We start from the raw sequence: 7,185 nt of genomic DNA, 5'->3' as shown, positions 1-7,185 counted from the left end.
CAAAAAGAACCAAGAAACTAAATGTCAAAAAAAAATTATTGCCGTTGCTTTAATGGTTGCTATGGAAAGAGTTTCTTGTCTTTGTCCACTGAAACTCAAGTCGATGGGTGGTGCCATGCTCGGGAATAAGATATGTAGACATGGGAAAGAAACTGCCATTACTTTCTTCCGAAGAATCGACTGGGAAACCCCGTGCTAGCTACGCAGGTGAGTTATAACACTTGACGGACCGGCGACAGCGGACAGCTACCGCCTATATTATGATATTTACTTCTATTTCCTTTGAACAAGGTGCAAAATGCAAGTGCATTGTTTGGGGCTCTTACGTTTCATAGATTCCGATATTTACTTCTATTTCCTTTGAACAAGGTGCAAAATGCAAGTGCATTGTTTGGGGCTCTTACGTTTCATAGATTCGGGTGTTTTCGTGATTACGGTAATTAGCGAAGATTTCCATGCGCATTATTAATTTGGGAGCACTGTATTTGAGTATATTTTTTTTATTAAAGTTAATTATAAAGGTATAAGTTGGCAGCGAGCGATATGAAGCAAAAGCAGAAGACATGTCGCAAACGCAACGACACTACTGGCCATTTAGCCGAAACTTTTTCGTTTTCGCTTCGTTATAGAATCGCCGGTCAAAATGTATGGAATTGACATAAGACGAGTCGAACGTCAATGTCGTACTAACGAACGCTTATGTCAATTCCATACATTTTCATCGGCGATTCTATAACAAAGCGAAAACGAAAATATTTTGGCACACCCCCCAAGTTGTATGTATTTCTATGAAATGAACGCAGCAACACATTCATAGAAATACATAGAAACCAGTAGTGTCGCGACGACACGTCGTCTGCTGCCGCTTCATGTAGCCGGCTTCCAACTTGTACCTTAACCTTGTTACTAAGCACTTATTATATTCAATATCAATATTATAATGTAAAATAAATAGCTGAGTCGGAAAAGGCTTTAATATACTTTAAACTATATCATGCATAACCCTATCTTTTATATTCTCAAAAACACTAATTTAACTTGATTGCATAGTGTAAAGATGGACAGCAGAAAACGTCTTTGGTTTGGAACTTCTTCTTTTCGGAACTTCTATACCGATTTTAGCGGCTACCGGCTTAATCAGTTGTTTACTGCTAAAACTACTCTGAGCCCCTGAAAGGGACATAAAATAATCATGTAAAATGTTAGCGTCATAATATGGTTCAAAAAAGTTTTTTTTTTTTCATACAAGACGAACAGAAACCTCTTTAAAAACAGTCGATGGTCTGTCCTTAAGGTGTACCAAAATTTACCTTTTATTTTATTTACTCATCTTCAATAAAATCTAACCCCATCTCGAACAAAGCTACGCGGAACGACATGTTTCATAAAAAGTAACGGCTCTGATAGTCCAACGAAGATCAACAGGAAATATTATTATGTGTATCCGTTATCCACAGAAAAAATGTCGACATTTTTATTCCTTTTGGTGTTATTATGTAGGGATGTCAGAACATTTGACTATCGATAAAAATAATATCGATATTTTATAAGCCTGTCAATTTGTTTAGCTCGTCAACGTCACAAATACTATTTTTACGTTCTTGAAAATGGAAATAATATCCTTCAGTCCAATTGCTTCAATGTAGGTTAAAGCTTATCGTCAAAATATTACATTTTCTTTTACAAATACGAACAGAAATTAACGAGTGATAATATTATAATATTATTATAATCTTGTAAAATGGACAAACGATGCATACAATAAATTATATTTAACTGAATGGTGGCCGCAACTTTTAAGGGATAAAAAGTATCCAGTATTTTTTCCGAAACATAAAGTTCTACCAAATTCTGATGGTAAATTTTGACGGCAGATTATCAAAAAATATCCTTGATCATTTGATAAATTTTGCAAATATTTGCATGTTTCACACACAGAATCAGCCGCTATAAGGAAAAAAAAGGATCAAAATGTTTTATTCCAATTACCCCGCTATTGCTATAGTTTGTGCGTTCTAAGATGATATGGGTGACAGTTTTCATGTTCCTTGCTACGGGTTTTTTTACAAGAAAACAAAAAAGATCAAAATGTAATAAATTATATTCCATCTACAAAAACAAATGTTTCCTAATAATTGTAAATGAATAAAAATGAAAAGATGCTAAATGCTAACTTATTAATAAAAATTAAAAATATTAACTGTGAAATAGGAGTATAAAACAATTGTTACGAAAACATTTGAAAAATGTCATATGCATGAGACGGAACTTATGTCAATAGAGATTGACTATGTTGAATCGAAATCAAATCGATAAAAAAGGGCGGCCATGTTAAATCGCCGGCACCACTGAAATGTCAGTACGAAATCGATAATTTCGATTGCAATTCCTTTACGAAATGATTCGATATTTTTAAACTATCGATTAATTTTTGTTAGGTAACTTCCCTACTATTGTCAATTATAATGTGTCACGCATATCATCATAAAACGCACAAACTATAGTCAATTTACTTTCTCACTTTTTGCCATCAGATTCTGGTAGACCTATATATCCATACCAAATTTCATCAAAATCGGTTCAACGGTTTAGGCTTGAAGAGGTACTAGGCAGACGCAATTTTAGATTTATAATATTAGTATAGATTTAATAAAATTTTAATCCATGATCTACTTTACCCCACACTTCAAAAACGTGCCCAAGTATAAATTTTGAATATTTTATTGAAAATAAAAAGGCATATTTGACAGTGAGTGATCGAAATGTTTGTGCATCTCTTTTCTCATCGATATACCAAGGTAAACGATAAATTTTTACAATAGTGATGGGATATGAATAACAATTTTATTGTTTATTTCACGACCAACACTTTATACATGAAAAATAACTCTTGTACTTATACAAAAATATTTAAAATTAGGATTCAAATCAATATTAGGCTAGATGGATATATTATATGCACTATTGTGCCAGACAAACCTTGCAGGTTTATGGTACACTCTCAATTAAACATAAGTTATAATTTGTATTACTTAAATAAATAAATAAAATAAATGCGTCCGCCTGAACGCGCGGTTGGGCGGTTACACCGCAAGATTATAAAGGTATATGTAAATGACAGCGCGACCGCGCCGCTATTCAAATAAACCGTTACATAATAATACACTTGCTCTTGATCTCGCAATGAAGCGGTCAAAACACGCGTTGGCGCCGCTGCATATACTATAAGCTTTGTCCACACTATGCCTTTTTCTGTTCGCCAAGGGCATGCGTTAAAGCGCAGTCAACAACGAATGTGAGGCATGCCCGCGACGCATGCCCTCTGACCGTATCCAAAAAACAAAAATTACAATGCTGGCGTTACGGTCCTTTACGTATTCAATTATTGAATGCGCCGAAACGAAAGTTGAATGAAAGAAGAAAACGAAAATTGAAGACGAAAGCACATAGTGTGGACATAGCTATTGTTGTTTAACCCTAGAAAGATAACCATATTTTACCTTACATAAAAGATAACCATACGCCTAAGAAGCGCACAAATTTCCAATGCAATTTTTAATACTTTACAGTTAAAATGTCTATAATTGATTTAGATATTTAAAAAGTATATAATATGTGTATAAATAAAATGCATTGTTTTTATACTTGTGAATATTTTTAATATTACTAAACTGAAATTATAAAATTCTGAATTATGATCTCACAAAAATGACGGAAATCTGTTTAAAGGAACAAATCTTACAAATTTTCACAAAAAATCATAGTTTTTTTTTTACAACTAAATAGGTAATAGTATAATCAGTCTTAAAAAGTACAATAAAAAACAATTAACAACATTTAAAGACATTTGTGGCAAACGTCAACTTTGTGTTCGCCACAGATTGTACTTTTGCATTTCGCGCAAGATATAAAGGCCATCCGTTTCTTTTTATACGCGCAGAAGTTGCAGAAACGCCTTTTTTTAGATAAAAGTTCTTCGATTAAGCCCTCTTCATAATCACTCTGTACCTCATCTTCCGACAGGAGATCCTTCGCCTCGATATCACTTTCTCAGCATTAGTAGCAGTATTCGTCTTCATTTTCTTCTTCTCTTTCCAATATTCGCCATATTTCGTCGTTTTTAAAGGCCGTCTAGTAGTCATGATGTTCCCTTTATATTTTGCCTAACACAAAACAAAAATACGCTTTATACATCAAAAATAGAGGAAGAAAATAAATCGTCGAAAGTTATACGAAAAGATAACCATACGCCTCGCGAGCGCACGTCAAACTTATAACTAATAAACCACGGTACTTACCTTTATGAAACAGCCGTCCCGCGAAAGGATAGACTGGCGACTTAGTTGGCCGGAACGTACACACAGATTCACCCGCTAATTAAAAAAAGGCAGCACTTTGTTTACCGCGCGGGCGCCTCTGCGACGTAGGTTATCTTTCTAGGGTTAAGGGCCTGTTTCACCACTTTCTGATAAAGTGCCGTATAGGCTGTGTTTTTGACAGATTCTCCATACTTCATCTGTCAAGTTAAGTGGTGGATAGCCTATTCGTCACTTATCAGAACAGGCCCTTAGATAAGAAAATATTAAAGTGTTCGAAAAAAATTACAGCCGTATCCACCAAATTGGAATTTGTAAAAAGATTTTTTTATCCTCGAAAAAATAGTTAGACGGTTGCACATTTTTCTGATAAATCTCTTATTAAGTTGTTTGATGCTGTTTATACACTAGATCAGGGGTCACCAAATGGCGGACCGCGGACCGCATCCGGACCGCCGACCCATTGTGTGCGGACCAAGCATTTTCGAAGGTGAACTTCCTTTAAAAATAAAATTTCGGTCTCGTCTTACTGATAAACATCTCCTGGATTTAATATCAATAGCTTGCAGCAGAGAGATAATTATCTACAAAAATTGACACTTTTCTAATTGATATATTATGTAAATAAATAAGTACCTTTGTAATTTCCAATTACCTTTGTTTAATTTTTTTTTTAAGTACTTATATAAAATGCGCGGTCCGCGAAGGTCATTTCATTTCCTAAAATTGGTGACCCCTGCACTAAATGTTGGCCGAAACTTCGTTGCAGTTTATCACGCAGGAATCATGATAATGACGTAATAAAAACTATGTCCTATCGGGATTTAAAGTGTCTTATAGCAAAATTTTATCTTAATCCGTTCGGTGGTTAAGGCATGAAGAGGCAACAGACAAACAGAAAAAGTGATAAATTATACTTTCTTATTTATAATCCTGCGTGTATGTTTATTGTTTGTTACGATTTCACGCAAAAACTACGTTGTATACATACTATTGGAGGTATCAGAAGTAACATAGGGTACTTTTTATTTAGAAAAAGTCGTCGTTAAAGCAATTAGTTGCTCAAAAAATAGTATTATTATTTGCCAATAGATGTCAGAAAGAGTCATATTTTTCAGTTTATCGATTATCGATAAAACACGAATAAAAGGACATTTTCTAAAAATGATTCCTAGCTAGATCGATTTATCGCCCCCGAAACCCCCTATATACTAAATTTCATGAAAATCGTTGGAGCCGATTCCGAGATTCCAATTATATTTAACATATATATACAAGAATTGCTCGTTTAAAGATACTAGCTATTTGACCGAGCTTTGCTCGGTATTTGATGAAATTGACATTTTCTAAAAATGATTCCTAGCTAGATCGATTTATCGCCCCCGAAACCCCCTATATACTAAATTTCATGAAAATCGTTGTTCAGTCAAAGGGCTAGCTGTTTGATTGAACGGCTATTTAAACCAGTCGGCTGCGACATATATATACAAGAATTGCTCGTTTAAAGATATAAGATAAGATTCTGTGCCCTTAAACTCATTAACTGGGTACGAAGATACTTTGAGACCTGGGAAAGGACAAAATATACTTTTTATCCCGGAAAAATGTACGGTTCCCGCGCATTAACCGATTTTTGGCGTCATCTAGTTTAGAATATTATTCAGGATATCTCGGCTCATTTCAAAACCACTGATCGCTTCACTCTATATTAGGGTACTTGAGAGTTTGTTACTCCATATTATGTTTAACTTCAATACTTAACTGCTTTAATAAAGTTCACTATGCTGGTTGCAAGCTGTTTACTTTGGGATAGTCTATATTAAAATTTCACGGTTAAGTTTTTGATTAAAATCTGTGCGAGTGTGAAAATTTTTGTTTTTAGCGTAATGATAAAAATTTTCTTGTGTTCTTCCCTATCACCAAGCCTGTGAATTTTCTGAATTATCCATTCTTAAGGCAGCGGGCGACATGAAGCGGCAGCAGACGACGTGTCGTCGCGACACTACTGTTTCCATGTATTTCTATGAAAGTGTCGCTAGCTTCGTGTCGCTAGCTGCGCAGAGTATTTCACCAGTTCATATAACCAGTAGTGTCGCGACGACACGTCGTCTGTTGCTGCTTCATGTAGCCGGCTTCCAACTTGTACCTTTAGGGTCAATTTAGACCGCAACGCGACGAGGCGAGGCGAGGCGCGACGCGGCATAAATTTGTATGGATTTGACAGATTTCAATTGCGTGGGACGTCTTGTGAATCTGTCAAATCCATATAAATTAAGAAATGAATCTACTGTCGCGTTGAGGTCTGAATCAACCCTTACTCAAACTGTTATGACCTCAGAACAGGAAAATAAGATATAATTATCCATTCTTATATATATATTTTTTTAATGAAATAAGGGGGCAAACGAGCAAACGGGTCACCTGGTGGAAAGCAACTTCCGTCGCCCATGGACACTCGCAGCATCAGAAGAGCTGCAGGTGCGTTGCCGGCCTTTGAAGAGGGAATAGGGTAATGGGGAGGGTAGGGATGGGAAGGGAAGGGAATAGGGTTTGGGATTGGGCCTCCGGTAAACTCACTCACTCGGCGAAACACAGCGCAAGCGCTGTTTCACGCCGGTTTTCTGTGAGAACGTGGTATTTATCCGGTCGAGCCGGCCCATTCGTGCCGAAGCATGGCTCTCCCACGTATTAAAATAATATTTTTATGATCATCTGATATTAACATTTATAAAAGAAAAACAGCAATAAAATACGTACTATGCTGTAATCTATACTAATATTATAAATGCGAAAGTATCTCTGTCTGTCTGTCTGTCTGTCTGTCTGTCTGTCTGTCTGTCTCGCTTTCACGCCAAAACTACTGAACCGA

The sequence above is a fragment of the Aricia agestis genome, chromosome 15, assembly GCF_905147365.1.
Source record: "Aricia agestis chromosome 15, ilAriAges1.1, whole genome shotgun sequence".
Classification (NCBI taxonomy): Eukaryota; Metazoa; Arthropoda; class Insecta; order Lepidoptera; family Lycaenidae; genus Aricia; species Aricia agestis.
The sequence above is the reverse complement of the archived record's forward strand: the minus strand, read 5'-3'. Positions refer to the sequence as shown.